Genomic DNA, 17311 nt, shown 5'->3' with positions numbered 1-17311 from the left:
ATCAAATTAAAAAAGAAGGTTTTAAAATTAAAGTTGATTACTTGACTAACAAGAAATTAAAAGACATGATTCTAGAATTTAAAAATTTGATCCTTTCTTAATAGGCAAGTAACAACTTGAAAATTTTGAATCAAATCATTAATTGTAGCAAGGATTTTTGAAAATGAAAAGAATGGAAAGAAATTGATTTTGAAAAGATATGATTTGAAAAAAATTTAATTTTGAAAAATTATGAAAATTTGAAAAAGATTTGAATTAAAAATAAAATCTTCCCTCTTGTGCCATCCTGGCATTAAACGCCCAGAATGGTATCCATTCTGGCGTTTAACGCCCAAAATACTACATTTTTGGGCGTTTAACGCCCAGCCAGGTACTCTAGCTGGCGTTTAAACGCCAGTTTTCCTTCCTCACTGGGCGTTTTGAACGCCTAGCTTTTTCTCTGTAATTCCTCTGCTGTATATTCTGAATCTTCAATTCTCTGTATTATTGACTTGAAAAGACATAGTTTTGAAAATTTTTGAATTTTTAATGATGAGAAACAACCAAAATGCGACTAATCATGGAAAACTTAAGATCAAACAAACAATGCATGCAAGACACCAAACTTAGAAGTTTGTATACTAGGGACAATGACAAATTAAAAATGCATATGAAAAACAACAAAACACACAAAACAAGAGAAATTAAAGATCAGAGCAGTGAAATCATCAAGAACAACTTGAAGATTAATGAAGAACATAATGCATATATTCAAAAAATTGCAAGAAAGTTAAAAATATGTAGGACACTAAACTTAAAAATTGACACTAGACTTAAACAAAAAACACGAAATATTTTTGGTTTTATGATTTTATAAAATTTTTTTGTATTATTTTTTTTCGAAAATTTAAGAGAAAATAATTAAACTCAAATTTTTTAATCGAAATTCTAGGAATCATGCAATGTTAGTCTAAAGCTTCAGTCTAAAAGATTAGACATGGCTAGGCAAGCTTCAGCAGACATTACATACAACAGCCAAATTGATGGGAATCAACTAGCTCATGTGATGATGAAAGTATCATCTGAAACTCTAGAATTCATTCTTAAAAATTCTGAAGAACAAAGTAAAATATATTTTTTTTTTTGAAATTTTTCGAAAATTGAAAAATAAAAAGCTTAAACATAAAATAAAATTACGTAATCTGAGCAACAAGATGAACCGTCAGTTGTCCAAACTCGAACAATCCCTGGCAACGGCGCCCAAAACTTGGTGCACAAAATTGTGATCATCAATGGCGCCAACAACTTGGTACGCACAATTGTAATCTCAACTCTTTGTCACAACTCCACACAACTAACCAGCAAGTGCACTGGGTCGTCCAAGTAATAAACCTTACGTGAGTAAGGGTCGATTCCACGGAGATTGTCGGCTTGAAGCAAGCTATGGTCATCTTGTAAATCTCAGTCAGGCGGATTCAAATGGTTATGGAGAATTGATAATTAAAAGATAAATAAAACATAAAATAGGATAGAGATACTTATGTAATTCATTGGTGAGAATTTCAGATAAGCGTATGAAGATGCTTTGTTCTTTCTGAACCTCTGCTTTCCTATTGCCTTCTTCCAATCATTCATACTCCTTTCCATGGCAAGCTTATGTTGGGTTTCACCGTTGTCAATGGCTACCTCCCGTCCTCTTAGTGAAAATGGTCCAAATGCGCTATCACCACACGGCTAATCATCTGTCGGTTCTCGATCATGTTGGAATAGGATCCATTGATCCTTTTGCGTCTGTCACTACGCCCAACACTCACGAGTTTGAAGCTCATCATAGTCATCCCTTCCCAGATCCTACTCGGAATACCACAGACAAGGTTTAGACTTTTCAGATCTCAAGAATGCTGCCAATTGATTCTAGCCTATACCACGAAGACTCTGATCTCATGGAATGTAAGGCTCGGTTGTTAGGCGAGGCAACCATGCGTTATGAACCAGGAGGCTAAGAGATACGCACTCAAGCTATTGCAAGTAGAACAGAAGTGGTTGTCAGGCACGCGTTCATAGGTAAGAATGATGATGAGTGTCACGGATCATCACATTCTTAAGGTTAAAGAACGAGTGTATATCTTAGAGAAGAAGTAGGCGTGAATTGAATAGAAAACAGTAGTACTTTGCATTAATTCATGAGGAACAGCAGAGCTCCACACCTTAATCTATGGTGTGTAAAAACTCCACCGTTGAAAATACAAAAGTAATGAATGTCCAGGCATGGCCGAATGGCCAGCCCCCATAAAGGTCTAAGATAGCATAAGACTAATCAAAGATGGATGAAAATACAATAGCAAAAGGTCCTATTTATAGAAGCTAGTAGCCTAGGGTTACAGAAATAAGTAATTAATGCAAAAATCTTCTTCCGGGCCCACTTGGTGTGTGCTTGGGCTGAGCATTGAAGTTTTCACATGTAGAGACTTTTCTTGGAGTTAAACGCCAGCTTTTATGCCAGTTTGGGCGTTTAACTCCAGCTTTTATGCCAGTTCTAGCGTTTTGACGCCAAAATTGCTATGCTGACTTGGAATGCCAATTTGGGCCATCAAATCTCTGGCAAAATATGGACTATTATATATTGCTGGAAAGCCCAGGATGTCTACTTTCCAACGCAATTGAGAGCGCACCAATTGGGCTTCTGTAGCTCCAGAAAATCCACTTCGAGTGCAGGGAGGTCAGAATCCAACATCATCTGCAGTCCTTTTTCAGCCTCTGAATCAGATTTTTGCTCAGGTCCCTCAATTTCAGCCAGAAAATACCTGAAATCACAGAAAAACACACAAACTCATAGTAAAGTCCAGAAATGTGATTTTTATTTAAAAACTAATAAAAACATAATAAAAACTAACTAAAATATACTAGAAACATACTAAAAACAATGCCAAAAAGCATATAAATTATCCGCTCATCAAGTCTCATCTTTCTGCAGTTAAGATTATCATTAGATATATTCATGGCACATCCAATTTTGGTCTTTGGTATCCTAAGATTCATGATTTTTCTGTAGTTGGTTATTGTGATGCAGATTTTGCTGGTGATAGAGTTGATAGAAGAAGCACATCAGGCTTATGTTGCTTCCTTGGAAAGTCCTTGAATGTTTGGTCAAGTAAGAAGCAGCCAACAGTGGCTTTATCCACTGTAGAGACTGAGTATATAGCTGCTTCTTCTTATTGTTCTCAGCTTATGTGGTTAAAAACACAGCTTGCTGATTACAAATTAGATGCTGTAAATATTCCCTTGTTGTGTGATAATATGAGTGCCATCAATATATCTAAAAATCTAGTTTTGCACTCTAGGACTAAGCATATTGAAGTGAAATTTTACTCAATAAGAGAACATGTTCAAAAGGGGGATATTAGCATTCAATTTGTTAAATCAGAGGAGCAATTAGCAGATATTTTCACAAAACCACTAGCTGAGGACAGATTTTGTATGCTTAGGACTAGTCTAGGGATTTTAAGCTATGATTCATTGTTTGAAAGTTGCTGATGTGTTTGTTGGAATTTTTGTCTCATAAACAGGTATGAGATAATTCTGGGCAAGTAAAGAACGTTCTCTTCAAACAGCGTTCTCTGGGCTTGTTGCACGTGCAGATTTATCTGGGCCAACCTCAAAAAATCGGAACATGAGTGGTCTAATGTGTTTTCTTAAACCAAACCACCTCTGGGATCAATATGAATGTTACATGAGTTTTGTTTTGTTTTTGTTGGCCTGTTTGCTTTAGTTTTTTTTAAGTCCAAAAAGTTTTAAACTTTAAAACTAATTTCCCTTTTAATTTTAAATAAAATAAAATCTTTCTTTTTGTGATGTCAAGTCCTTTCAAGTCAAATCAGAGGTGATGCAGTTGCATGGTTTTAAAAAATTTTCTTTTGGGTATGGTTACCAATACTTCTTCTTCTCCCTCCATAACTCCTGCAACCCTTTAGTTTCTCCCCACTAACTTTATTGCTTCTCTTTCTTCAAAAGTATGAAACCAACCAAATAAGGAAGAAAACCATATCTTAAAAGCCTCCTCGTGAGAAGATATACAAGCTTCCTGCAAAACAAAAACCCTCCACTCGTTTTCAGGACCGAACCTTCACTCCTTCTCCTTCTCCTCCAACCTCACCTCCTCGTCCGGATCCTATGGCTTGCACTAAGAATCCTTCTAGGTTTCCACCTTCAGCCAAGCAGACGCCACCACCGAAGGAACCTCCATCCAAACCGGGTTCGTCGAAGTCGAGTTCATCGAAAGGGAAAAGACCAGCCGCGATTGAACCTACCTCTGAGCCCACACAACCTAAGACAAGGTCTGTTCCCTTGCGTTCTCAAAGAGGTAAACCTCGACTCCCTCTTAAATCTGTTAGAGAACCAGACATTGATCCATTTGCTCATAAATTCCACTTTATGACTTCTCCTTCCAACTATAACCCTTATAAATTTAAGTCTGCCATGAACAATGACTTTTATGAAGGAGTTATTAAGTACCTTACCCTGTGTTCCTCTTTTTTTGCTGACTTGACAAACTTAAAAAAAAAAGGTTTTCTATTTGTTGAAAATTTAGATTTTTTAGACTGGAATCACCTTTTTAACATTAAAAAGCCTGTTTACCCTCTTTTGGTCAAAGAGTTTTATGCTAACATGACATATTAACATGACATATCATGACAGAAGTGTGCATTCTTATGTCAAGGGCCGATATATTGTTTTAAATAATGAAACAATCAGTGATTCATTGAAATATACTGATGTTAGAGCTTGTTCTTATACTTTCATTAAGTGGGATGAAGGAGTTGGTATTTCTTTCAATGATGCTTTGGCTCATATTTGTGAACATTTTTCTTGATTGATGGGATTGCACCCACTCACAAAGACCTAGGATATGAACGTGCTCAGTTGCACCGTATTGTCAACCACATCATTCTTCCTCAAAGTGGTTTATATCAAAGGGTATCTTATACTGACACTCTTATTTTGTATGCCCTGCTCACTAAAACAGAAATTTCTTTTGCTTATTTGATGGTTAGATACATGTTTGACTCTGTTAGAAGTGAGAAAGATAAAGCCCTTCCTTATGGCATGTTTCTAACTTGTATCTTTGAGTATTTTGATGTTAATTTGTCCAATGAGGATTATGAAAATAGACATTCAGATCTAAAGGGAGGTGGTGCAGTGAAACAGCAAAAAAGACCTACTCGTTCTGAGAGAGTGGTTCTAAATGATGAAAATGACGAGTTCATGATTCACCTGAAAACTGTCTCTCAACAATTTCCTTCTGGCAAGTGCACCGGATTATCGTCAAGTAAAAACTCACTGTAGAGTGAGGTCGAATCCTACAGGGATTGGTTGGTTGATCAATGTTAATTGGAGAATTGTGCTAGTTGAGCGAAATCAGATTTGGTTGAGAATTGCAGAATGTAAATTTGGCGGAAAACTTAAATTGCAAGAAATTAAATGACAGAAATTAAATTGTAGGAAATTAAATGACAGAAGCTTAAAGTGCAAGGAATTAAATGGGAATGGGGATCTAGCATGAAATTAAAGAAGTAGAATATAAAAGAATGGGTAGATCAGAGATGGGGATTCATTGGGTTTCAGGAGATATTGAACTCTCCGGATCAATTCATTTTCATCTCTTCCTCAATCAATGCATTCATTGACTTTGCTTGGCAATCTTAGATGATTGGATCCAAATGTCTTGGCTCACCAATCTCTCTAAGCATGAACAATTGCCCAATGTCTTGATTTAATTGCTCATGGGAAGAGATGAAGTTCGGTCACTGATTAGACCACACAAATTCATAGATCAAAGTATTGGTAGGATTAAATGTCACAATATCCATCCAACCCCTAATCTAATCCAATGTGAGAAAGCATTTCCAGCATGAATTCCTCATACCTCTCTCAAGGATCAGAGGAATTCCAATTATGGGTAGCTTCTCTGTCAAGACAACTACCCAATTGAATTAAGATCGAAAGCTTTCTAACAAAATCAAGAGAAAAGAAAGAAGGAGAAGATGAAAACTACTATTGATCCATTGAATTACAATAGAGCTCCCTAACCCAATGAAAGGGGTTTAGTTGTTTATAGCTCTCAAAATGGAAAATGGAATTGAAAGATACATTCAAAATTGAAAGAATTGCAGAAAAATCAAAATTAGCAGAGTGTCGCTAGCCAAATTAAAAATTCTTTTTTTCTAACTTAAATCCTAAGCTATTTATACACTCTCTTCCATTGATCTTCAATCTCTCAATTGAGCTTTTGACCTTGATGGAATTGGGTTGAAGTCGCTCCAATTGGTTTTCCTTGCTGTTGAGAAGAGATCTATTTGAATTGCAAAGTTCTGGTGCTCAAGTTGGAGTCAACGTTTGATGGTCAACGTTGACTCAAATGCCTTTCTTAAAAACTAGATACACTTGCTGTCATTGGCATTTGACTCAATGTTGGAGTGCCAACATTCTGCTACCCACGCGTACGCGTGCCTTGCGCGTTTGCGCCCTTGGGGACAGATTGCTCATTCACACGTGCGCGTGTTGTACGCATGCGCGTGGATGCAAAAATCCCACTTCCAGTTTTAAAAGCATTTAGAAGAACGTTGGCTTCAGTATTGGACTGGCAACATTCCCTCCAACGTTGGCCTATCCACGCGTGCGCGTGGATTCTCAAAAGTCAAGCCTGCGCGTACACACCATAGATGTGTGCGCGTCGTTGCACATTTTCAAATTCAGAATTTTGAGATCACAATCGTGCACATTGGCCATCAACGTTCGGGGAAGCGTTTGGGGTCCAACGTTACCCATCCACGCGTACGCGCCAGCTGCGCGTGCGCGTGGATTGTCAGAATTTCCAGTCCACGCGTACGCATGTAGCACGCGTGCGTGTCACTGCAGGTTTTTAAAATCTCCAGAAAGCACATTTTATCACAACGTTGGGGGTAACGTTGGCTTGCCAACGTTCCTTCCAACGTGGGTACCAGCAGATTATGCAGAATCTTGCTCTGCTTCTTTCTCAACGTTTGAGGCAACGTTGGTGGTCCAACTTGGCCGCCAACGTTGCTTCTTGTTCATTCTTTCCATCCATGCTCCTTCTTCAACTTCCTCCCATGCTTTTCTTCACCTGTCATCAACCAATTTATGCATCAAAGCCTTGCTAAAGTCATGAAAATTCTCATCATTCTTAGCATACAAGTAATTATAGCCTAATTCTCATGAAATTGCATCAAATTAACTATGGTTGGATGAATCTAGGCATACATGAATTTCTAACCCAATTGCTTACTTATAACTCAAGAAAGTGCATAAAACCTATTAAAAACAAAGAAAAAGGCTAGTGAAACTAGCCTAAGATGCTCTGGCATCAGTTCATTCCTGAGAAATCTCCTCCTCCTTTCACTGAAGGCACTTCCATCTCCACTGGACAAAAATCTGCTCTGTTTAATGTTGTTCGTGACGTGGTCCAAGAATTTGTCTCCCAATCCAATCACATGATTGCCATGAGTAAGGAACAAAGAAAGCTAACAAGCAAGCATGAGAATTTCCTCCAAAAATTAAGGGATAGAGTGGCTGTATTTATGAAGTTCATTGATAATCTTCAACAAGATAAAGATCATGCCACTGATGCTGAAGAAGAAGCTGATTCGGAGGGAACTGGTTCAGATGCCTAGATTTGTCTCATGAAAACTGTTTCTCTTGTGTTTTTTTGAACTGCTGTCTGTTATTTCGGATGACTGTAATACTCTAACTACTGCTGCACTTACCTTAAATTAATTTGGTGTTTTAGACTGTGCATTAACTTTTCTTGCAAGTTTTAAGGTGCGGATTTTACTTGATATTGCCTACTTTCCACCCTTGATGACAAAAGGGGGAGTAGTAGCGTATTGCTGTGATATTTTAGTAGCTAGGTTATGCATATTTGCTGTGATATTTTACTGCTACTATTATTCTTTATTGCATGAGAATTTGATCTGCAAATACTGCTATTGCAGTGAGTTTTTGGCATGAGATTTGGAACTCATTTTTATGTTATGATGATAGTCTTAATGCCCTGTTTTGATTGAAGCATGATCATTTTCTAAAATGGTTCCTTTGTTAAAAGTGCTGACATGACATGTTGAATATTGGGCTGGTTTTGTGCTGCTGGTTGTTTAAACTCCCTTAGTCAAGATGAATTTTGTGTAGCTCTTTATTGTGCTCTCTATAAGTATAATGTAAACAGGAACAAAAAGGAAGAGCTTAAATATAGGGGGAGCTACTCTTGAAAAAGAAAGGGGGAGTAACAAAAGCAAGCAATATCATTCAAAGGGAAGTTTCTTAACTCTATTAAATTTCAATTCCTTTGGTTAATGTTTAATTATGTTTGTCATCAAGGGGGAGATTGTTGAGTTAAGAAATTAACTAAATTAATTAATGATGACAAATATTATTTTATTGGGCAAATTAAATCATTAGTGTTGATTATTTATGATTAAATGTTGCAGGCCAAAACTCATTATTGCAACAGCCCAAGTGGATGAAAAATAAAAACAAGGCTGGTGGGCTACAATCCAAAGGAAGCCCAAAAGAAATCAAGCAAAGAAATAAACGGGCTACATGAATGATATCTGATCCAAGCCCAATAGCAAGCAATTCCCTCTCATTTACTTTCGCCAAAAGCAATGTGTACTTTTTCCCTCTTGGTCAGAAATCAGAGAAGTAAGAGAAAGCTTAGTTCCTAAGTTGTTCACCAAATAAGCAAGAAAGAGAAGGTTAAGCAAAAGGTTGAAGTCTAATCACCCACATTAAACTATATCAAGAAGTTAGAAGCTAAAAGGTGATTTCATTTCCTTATACATGCATCATATCTTCTTCTCTTCATCTTCAACGTTCTGCCTATCCATTCTGGGTTACATGGAAAAGATGATCTCTGTTCTTCACTACTATGCATCTACGGTCATAAGTGTGTCTTGGGGACCAAGTTGTTTCAATGGCCAAGATCTGGGTTTACCATTTAAGATATCTGTTTCTGCTGTCTTGTGGCCTTCGGTCAATAAGAGAAGATCAGAACCAAAGTTCCTATTTTGAAGATTAATGGCAAAAAGTGAGATGGTGAGTTGGTGAAGCACAAAGCTTGAGAGTTGACCTAGGGAGAGCAACTCAGCAACATGCAAGGAGATACAAAAGAAGTTGGTTCACCATTCAAAAACTAAGGAGAGATAACCAGTGTTCTTGAGGTGTATGTTCTGAGAAGAGCTCTCTGAAGAAGTTTATCTCCTTGGACAATGCATCCTAGTCAAAGGAGCATTCCGTCAGAATGAAGAACTGAATCAGAGGCTAGCAAATCTGGTTTATCACATAGCAAAGAGGCTGTTGTAGAGTCAATCTCCTTCATGTTTTACAGATTGTAATTTACATTTTAATGTTTATCTTTCTGTAATTTCTTGAGGTAAAAGGCTGAATGAGAGAGTCATTGAAAGAGCCTAAGAGAGAAAAAGGCAGAGAGATACACATGAGTGAAAAGCCTAGAGTTATTTCAGATTTCTTTAGGTTAAGTCTGTATCTTGTATCATGTACCTGTGAGGTACCCCTTTCTTAGTTGGGTTAGAACTAAGAGGAAGAGTTTGGTATTAGCATAACCAAGTCAAGTTAGGTTAGAACTTGAGTGTGAAAGGATTGTGTCAATCCTGTGGAATTGGTGTATGTAATACTTTAACTATAGTGGAAATTTCACCACTATTGTGGTGGAAACTAGACGTAGGTTGCATTGCACAAGACAACCGAACCAGGATACATGATGGTGTCAGCTTCTCTCTTCCCTACTCTGTTCTGTTTTCTGATATTCATGAGACAAAATAAAATTGTCTCATAAATTTTCCACTGCTGAGTTCAAACAGATTCAGATTGCAAGTTTGTTTTAAAAAGGGTTATTACAGTAACTTAAAAGAAGGTCATAGATTCAACCCCCCTTCTCTGAGCCTTCTACAACCTTTATTACCAAATCATAATGTTTACCACCTAAGCTTTGAGTTCTTCATGGACAAATAAATCAATATGTAGCAATTCAAGCGGTTTTTTAGTAGAGATGTCTTCCTTTGATTTAAATGAACTCTTTGTTTGTTTTCCTATTTGACAAGCATCGCAAGTGATGTCTTTGTCAAATTTTATCAAAGGAAGACCTCTCACTAATCCTTTCTTGATAAGCTTGTTTATTTGAAACATGCTAGCATGGCCCGATCTCTTGTGCCATTGACACTTTTCAGATTCTTTAGAGTGAAAACAAGCTACATTTTGATCCTTTTAGTTCAAGTGTAAGTCCATACACATTGTCACAACGCTTAGCTATAAATAATACATCATTTGTCTTTTCATTCACAACACAGCATTCTAATCTTTTATAGATCACCAAATAACCCAAATCACACAATTGACTTATGCTCAAAAGATTATGCCTTAAGCCATTAACTAAAAAGACATCATCAATGAAAGTAGAGTTATTGTTACCTACTTTTCCAACAGCAACAATTTTACCTTTTCCATCATCTCCAAAGGTCACAAAACCTCCATCATACTTGTTCAGTTTGATGAAGAAGGTTGACCTTCTAGTCATGTGCCTAGAACACCCATTATCCAAGTGCCACATATCTTTCTTTTTCTTGGATGCTAGGCACATCTGCATAAGATTTCAATCAACCTTAGGTATCCAAATTAATTTAGATCTTTTGAAGTTAATTCACTTTGGTTGCCCAAGTGCATTAAAGCTACAAACAACATTGTAAGTTTGATTTCCTACTTTTCTTTTTTCAATGAAGCATTGTAAGTAAGAGTGACTAATTTTATAACAATTAGCACAATGATTTCTTGATGCATGATGAGCGGATAATTTATACGTTTTTTGGCATTGTTTTTAGGTAGTTTTTAGTATGTTTTAGTTACTTTTCATTATATTTTTATTAGTTTTTATGCAAAAATCACATTTCTGGACTTTACTACGAGTTTGTATATTTTTCTGTAATTTCAGGTATTTTGTGGTTGAAATTGAGGGACCTGAGCAAAAATCTGATTCAGAGGCTGAGAAAGGACTGCAGATGCTGTTGGATTCTGACTCTCCTGCACTCAAAGTGGATTTTCTGGAGCTACAGAAGCCCAATTGGCACGCTCTCATGTGAGTTGGAAAGTAGACATCTTGGGCTTTCCAGAAATGTATAATAGTCCATATTTTTCCCGAGATTTGATGGTCCAAACTGGCATCAGAACTGGAGTTAAACGCCTAAACTGGCCCCCAAGCTGGAGTTTAACTCCAAGAATGGCTTATTCATGTGAAAGCTTCAATGCTCAGCCCAAGCACACAATAAGTGGGTCCCAGAAGTGGATTTCTGCACTTTCTGCACTTAGTTACTCATTTTCTGTAAACCTAAGTTACTAATTTAGTATAAAAATTACTTTTAGAGATTCATTTTGGAACTCATGACATTTTTTACATTCCACATTGTATCTTCTACAGCATGAGCCTCTAAACCCCATAGGTGGGGGTGAGGAGCTCTGCTATATCTCAATGGATTAATGCCATTACTATTGTTTTCTATTCAATCACCCTTGATTCTGTTCTAAGATACTCACTTGTACTTCAATATAGAGAATATGATGATCCGTGACACTCACCACCATTCTCAAATCTATGAACGCGTGCTTGACAACCACTCCCATTCTACCTGAGCTCAACGTAGTTATTGGGCGACAGCTTGAGTGCGTATCTCTTGGGTCTCTAATCCACGGACCGAGTCCGTGGGATTAGAACCTTTGTGGTAGAGGCTAGAACCAATTGGCAGCATTCCTAGGATCCAAAAAGTCTAAACCTTGTCTGTGGTATTCCGAGTAGGATCCAGGAAGGGATGACTGTGACGAGCTTCAAACTCACGAATGTTGGGCGCAGTGACAGTGTGCAAAAGGATAGAGATATCCTATTCCGACACTAGTGAGAACCGACAGATGATTAGCCGTGTGATAGCTGTACCTGGTATTTTTCATCCAAGACGAGAGATCCGACAGTTGATTAGCCGTGCAGAAACCGTGCCTGGTATTTTTCATTCGAGAAGACGGATGGTAGCCATTGACAACGGTGATCCACCAACATACAGCTTGCCATTGAAGGAAGCCACGCGTGTTTGGAGAAGAAGACAATAGGAAAGCAGAGATTCAGAAGATAGAGCATCTCCAGAACCTCAACCTGTTCCTCATTACTGAATCACAAGTATCATTTATTTCATGTTATTTACTTTTCATAAATAAAAATTATTTTTATCATTAATCTCCTGACTAAGATTTACAAGATAACCATAGCTTGCTTCAAGCCGAAAATCTCCGTGGGATCGACTCTTACTCACGTAAGGTATTACTTAGACGACCCAGTGCACTTGCTGGTTGATGAGCGGATATTTTATACCCTTTTTGGCATTATTTTTACATAGTTTTTAGTATGTTTTAGTTACTTTTTATTATATTTATATTAGTTTTTATGCAAAAATAACATTTTTGGACTTTACTATGAGTTTGTGTGTTTTTCTTTGATTTCAGGTATTTTCTGGCTGAAATTGAGGGACCTGAGCAAAAATCTGATTCAGAGGCTGAGAAAGGACTGCAGATGTTGTTGGATTCTGACCCTCTTGCACTCGAAATGGATTTTCTGGAGCTACAGAAGCCCAATTGGCACGCTCTGAATTGCGTTGGAAAGTAGACATCTTGGGCTTTCTAGCAATGTATAATCGTCCATACTTTGCCCGAGATTTGGTGGCCCAAACTGGTGTCCAAACGACAGCCAGAGGCCATTTTTCTGGCGTAAAACGCCAGAACTGGCACCAAAACTGGAGTTAAACGCCCAAACTGGCATCCAAGCTGGCGTTTAACTCTAGAAAAGACCTATGCACGTGTAAAGCTCAATGCTCAGTCCAAGCACACACCAAGTGGGCCCCATAAGTGGATTTCTGCACTATCTGCACTTAGTTACTCAATTTCTGTAAACCCTAGTAACTAGTTTAGTATAAATAGCACTTTTTACTATTGTATTCAGATGCTATCATATCTTATGCCATTTGGGAAGCTGGCCATTCGGCCATGCCTAGACCTCTTTTCACTTATCTATTTTCTACGGTGGAGTTTCTACACCTCATAGATTAAGGTGCGGAGCTCTGCTATTCTTCATGAATTAATGCAAGTACTATTGTTTCTCTTTCAATTCACGCTTACTTCTTCTCCAAGATATACTCTCATACTTAATTTAGTTAAGTCATAATGAAGGGGTGACCCGTGACAATCACCCACTATCTTCATTACTCGCTTAGCCAAGATCCGCGTGCCTGACAATCACAAGCGGTCTACATGATGTTCAACGTAGTCATTGGACGACAGCCGGAGTATATTCTTTTGGGTCTGTAATCCACGATTTGCATCATCTCTCCTGATAACAGAGCATCCGGATCCGTGAGATTAGAACCTTCGTGGTATAGGCTAGAACCAATTGTTAGCATTCCTGAGATCCGGAAAGTCTAAACCTTGTCTGTGGTATTCCGAGTAGGATCTAGGAAGGGATGACTGTGACAAGCTTCAAACTCGCGAATGTTGGGCGCAGTGACAGTGTGCAAAAGGATAGAGAGATCCTATTCCGACGCTAGTGGGAACCGATAGATAATTAGCCGTGCGGTAGCTGTACCTGGTATTTTTCATCCGAGATGAGAAATCCGATAGTTGATTAGCCGTGCAGAAACCGTATCTGGTAATTTTCATCCGAGAGGATCATACAGTTTGCCATGGAAGGGAGCACGCATGATTGGAAGAAGACAATAGGAAAGCAGAGGTTCAGAAGCAATAAAACATCTCAAAACGCTTATCTGAAATTCCCACAATGAATTATATAAGTATTTTATTTTATTTTATGTTTTATTTATCATTTAATTATCAAAACCTCATAACCATTTGAATCCGCCTGACTAAGATTTACAGGATGACCATAGCTTGCTTCAAGCCGACAATCTCCGTGGGATCAACCCTTACTCACGTAAGGTATTACTTGGACGACCCAGTGCACTTGCTGGTTAGTTGTGCGGAGTTGTGAAAAGTGTGATCACAATTTCGTGCACCAAGTTTTTGGCGTCGTTGCCAGGGATATTTTGAGTTTGAACAACTGACCGTTCATCTTGTTGTTTAGATTGGGTAATTTTATTTTATGTTTAAGATTTTTTATTTTTATTTTCGAAAAAAAAATGTAGTTTTCAAAAAACTCATAAAAATTTTAAGAATGAATTCCACCTTCGAGCTTCATGATGATATGTTAAAGCTTGGCTGGCTATTAAGCCATGTCTAATCTTTTGGACCGAAGCTTTAACTTATCATTGCAGCTATTGAAGGAGCCTTTGAATTCTTATTCATTGGATTGTTGTATGTATTTGTTATGCTAAAGCTTGGCTGGCCATTTGGCCATGTCTAATTCCTTTGGACCGGAGCTTTAGAATAACATTACATGAACCTTTGGATTCTAATTTAAAATTCTGTGCTAAAGCTTGGCTGGCCATTTGGCCATGTCTAATTCTTTTGGACTGGAGCTTTAGACTAACATGGAATGAATCCTGGAATTCTTATTAAAAATTTTCAATTTCTTTATTCTCTTTCTCCAAAATTTTTTCGAAAAATATACAAAAAAGTTAATAAAACCATAAAAACCAAAAATTTTTTATGTTTCTTGTTTGAGTCTTGTGTCAAATTTTAAGTTTGGTGTCAATTGCATGATTTTACTTTTTCCTAGATTTTTGAAAATTCATCATGTGTTCTTTCTTGATCTTCATGTTGTTCTTGATGATTTTCTTTGTTTGATCTTGTGATTTTCTTGTTTTGTGTTTTTTGTTGTTTTTCTTGTGCATTTTCGAATTCATGGTGTCTAAACATTAAAAATTTCTAAGTTTGGTGTCTTGCATATCTTTCTTTTCTTAAAAATTTTCAAAAATATGTTTTTGATGTTCATCTTGATCTTCAAAGTGTTCTTGGTGTTCATCTTGACATTCAAAGTGTTCTTGCATGCATTGTTTGTTTCGATCCTAAATTTTTATATTTGTTTCATTTTGTTATTTTTCTCTTTCTTTATTAATTCAAAAAAAATAAAAAAAAATATCTTTCCTTATTTTACTCATAAATTTCGAAATTTTGGGTTGACTTAGTCAAAGATTTTTAAAATTTAGTTGTTTCTTGTTAGTCAAGTCAAAATTTCAATTTAAAAATTCTATCTTTTCAAATCTTTTTCAAAATCAAATCTTTTTAATTTTTCTTTTATGTGTTTTCGAAAATATTTTTTTTAAAAAATTAATTTTCAAAATCTTTTTCTTAACTTTATTTCATAATTTTCGAAAATTTTACTAACATTTAATGTTTTGATTAAAAAAATTTCAAGTTTGTTACTTTCTTGTTAAGAAAAGTTCAATCTTTAAATTCTAGAATCATATCTTTTAGTTTCTTGTTAGTCAAGTCATCAACTTTAATTTTAAAAATTAAATCTTTTTAATTTCCTTTTCAAATCTTTTTCAAAATAAATTCCAATCATATATTTTTCAAAATTTAATTTCAAAATCTTTTTCTAACTTCTTATCTTTTCAAAATTTATTTTCAAATCTTTTTCAATTAACTACTTGATTTTTTTTTATTTTAAAAGTTTACTATTTCTTATCTTTTTCAAAACCACCTAACTACTTTTTCCTCTCATCATTTTCGAAAATTAACTAACAAGTTTTTCAAAAATCTTTTTAATTAATTGATTTATTTAGTTTTCAATTTTCTTTTATTTCTTTTCTTAAATTTCAAATTCTAACTTATAATTAAAATAAAAACAAAAATATTTTTCTTTTCTTTTAATTAATATTCGAATTTCCTCTCTCATCTCTTTCTATTTATTTTATTTATTTACTAACAATTCTCTTCTACTCATAATTTGAACCCTCTCCCCCTCTCTGTGTTCGAATTCATCTCTCTCCTCTCTATTCTCATTCTTCTATTCTTCTTTTCTTCTACTCACATAAAGGAATCTCTATATTGTGACATAGAGGATTCCTCTTCTTTTCTGTTCTCTTCTTTTTCATATGAGCAAGAACAAGGATAAAGACATTCTTGTTGAAGCTGATCCTGAACCTGAAAGGACTCTGAAGAGAAAGCTAAGAGAAGTTAAAGCACAACACTCCGGAGAGGACCTTACAGAAATTTTTGAAAAAGAAGCAGACATTGCAGCCGAACCCAACAACAATGGTGGAGATGCAAGGAAGATGCTTGGTGACTTTACTGCACCATCTTCCAACTTCTATGGAAGAAGCATCTCAATTCCTGCAATTGGAGCAAACAAATTGGAGCTTAAGCCACAATTAGTTTCTCTAATGCAGCAGAATTGCAAATTTCATGGACTTCCATTGGAAGATCCTCATCAGTTCTTAGCTGAATTCTTGCAAATCTGTGACACTGTTAAGACCAATGGGTTAATCCCAAGGTCTACAGACTTATGCTTTTCCCCTTTGCTGTAAGAGACAGAGCTAGGACATGGTTAGACTTACAACCTAAAGAAAGCCTGAACTCTTGGAAAAAGTTGGTCAATGCTTTCTTGGCCAAATTCTTTCCACCTCAGAAGATGAGTAAGCTTAGAGTGGAAGTCCAAACCTTCAGACAGAAGGAAGGTGAATCCCTCTATGAAGCTTGGGAAAGATACAAACAATTGATCAGAAGGTGTCCTTCTGACATGCTTTCAGAATGGAGCATCTTATGTATATTCTATGATGGTCTGTCTGAATTGTCCAAGATGTCATTGAACCACTCTACTGGTGGATCTCTTCATCTGAAGAAAACACCTGCAGAAGTCCAGAAACTCATTGAAATGGTTGCAAATAACCAGTTCATGTATACTTCTAAAAGAAATCTTGTGAATAATGGGATGACTCAGAAGAAAGGAGTTCTTGAGATTGATACTCTGAATGCCATATTGGCTCAGAACAAAATATTGACTCAGCAGGTCAATATGATTTCTCAGAATCTGACTGGATTGCAAGCTGCATTCGGCAGTACTAAAGAAGCCTCCTTTGAAGGAGAAGCTTATGACTCTGAGAATCCTGCAATGGAAGAGGTGAATTACATGGGAGAATCCTATGGAAACACCTATAATCCTTTATGGAGAAATCATCCAAATTTCTCATGGAAGGATCAACAGAAGCCTCAACAAGGCTTCAATAATAATAATGATGGGAGAATTCGGTTTGGAAATAGCAAACCTTTTCCATCATCATCTCAACAACAGACAGAGAATTCTAGGCAGAGCCTC

General features: G+C 36.5%; 1 non-coding gene across 1 annotated transcript; it reads right to left on the bottom strand.

Annotated features, from left to right (window-relative positions):
• Nucleotides 1-16633: 16633 nt before the first annotated feature.
• Nucleotides 16634-16741, bottom strand: LOC148579398 (small nucleolar RNA R71). Its single transcript, XR_015899154.1, has one exon. It is a non-coding gene; the product is annotated as a small nucleolar RNA R71 (small nucleolar RNA).
• Between the last annotated feature and the right edge of the window lie 570 nt (nt 16742-17311).

The sequence above is a fragment of the Arachis ipaensis genome, chromosome B10 (assembly GCF_059453495.1).
Source record: "Arachis ipaensis isolate K30076 ecotype BB chromosome B10, ASM5945349v1, whole genome shotgun sequence".
Taxonomy (NCBI): Eukaryota; Viridiplantae; Streptophyta; class Magnoliopsida; order Fabales; family Fabaceae; genus Arachis; species Arachis ipaensis.
This window is presented reverse-complemented; position numbering and strand designations above follow the sequence as displayed.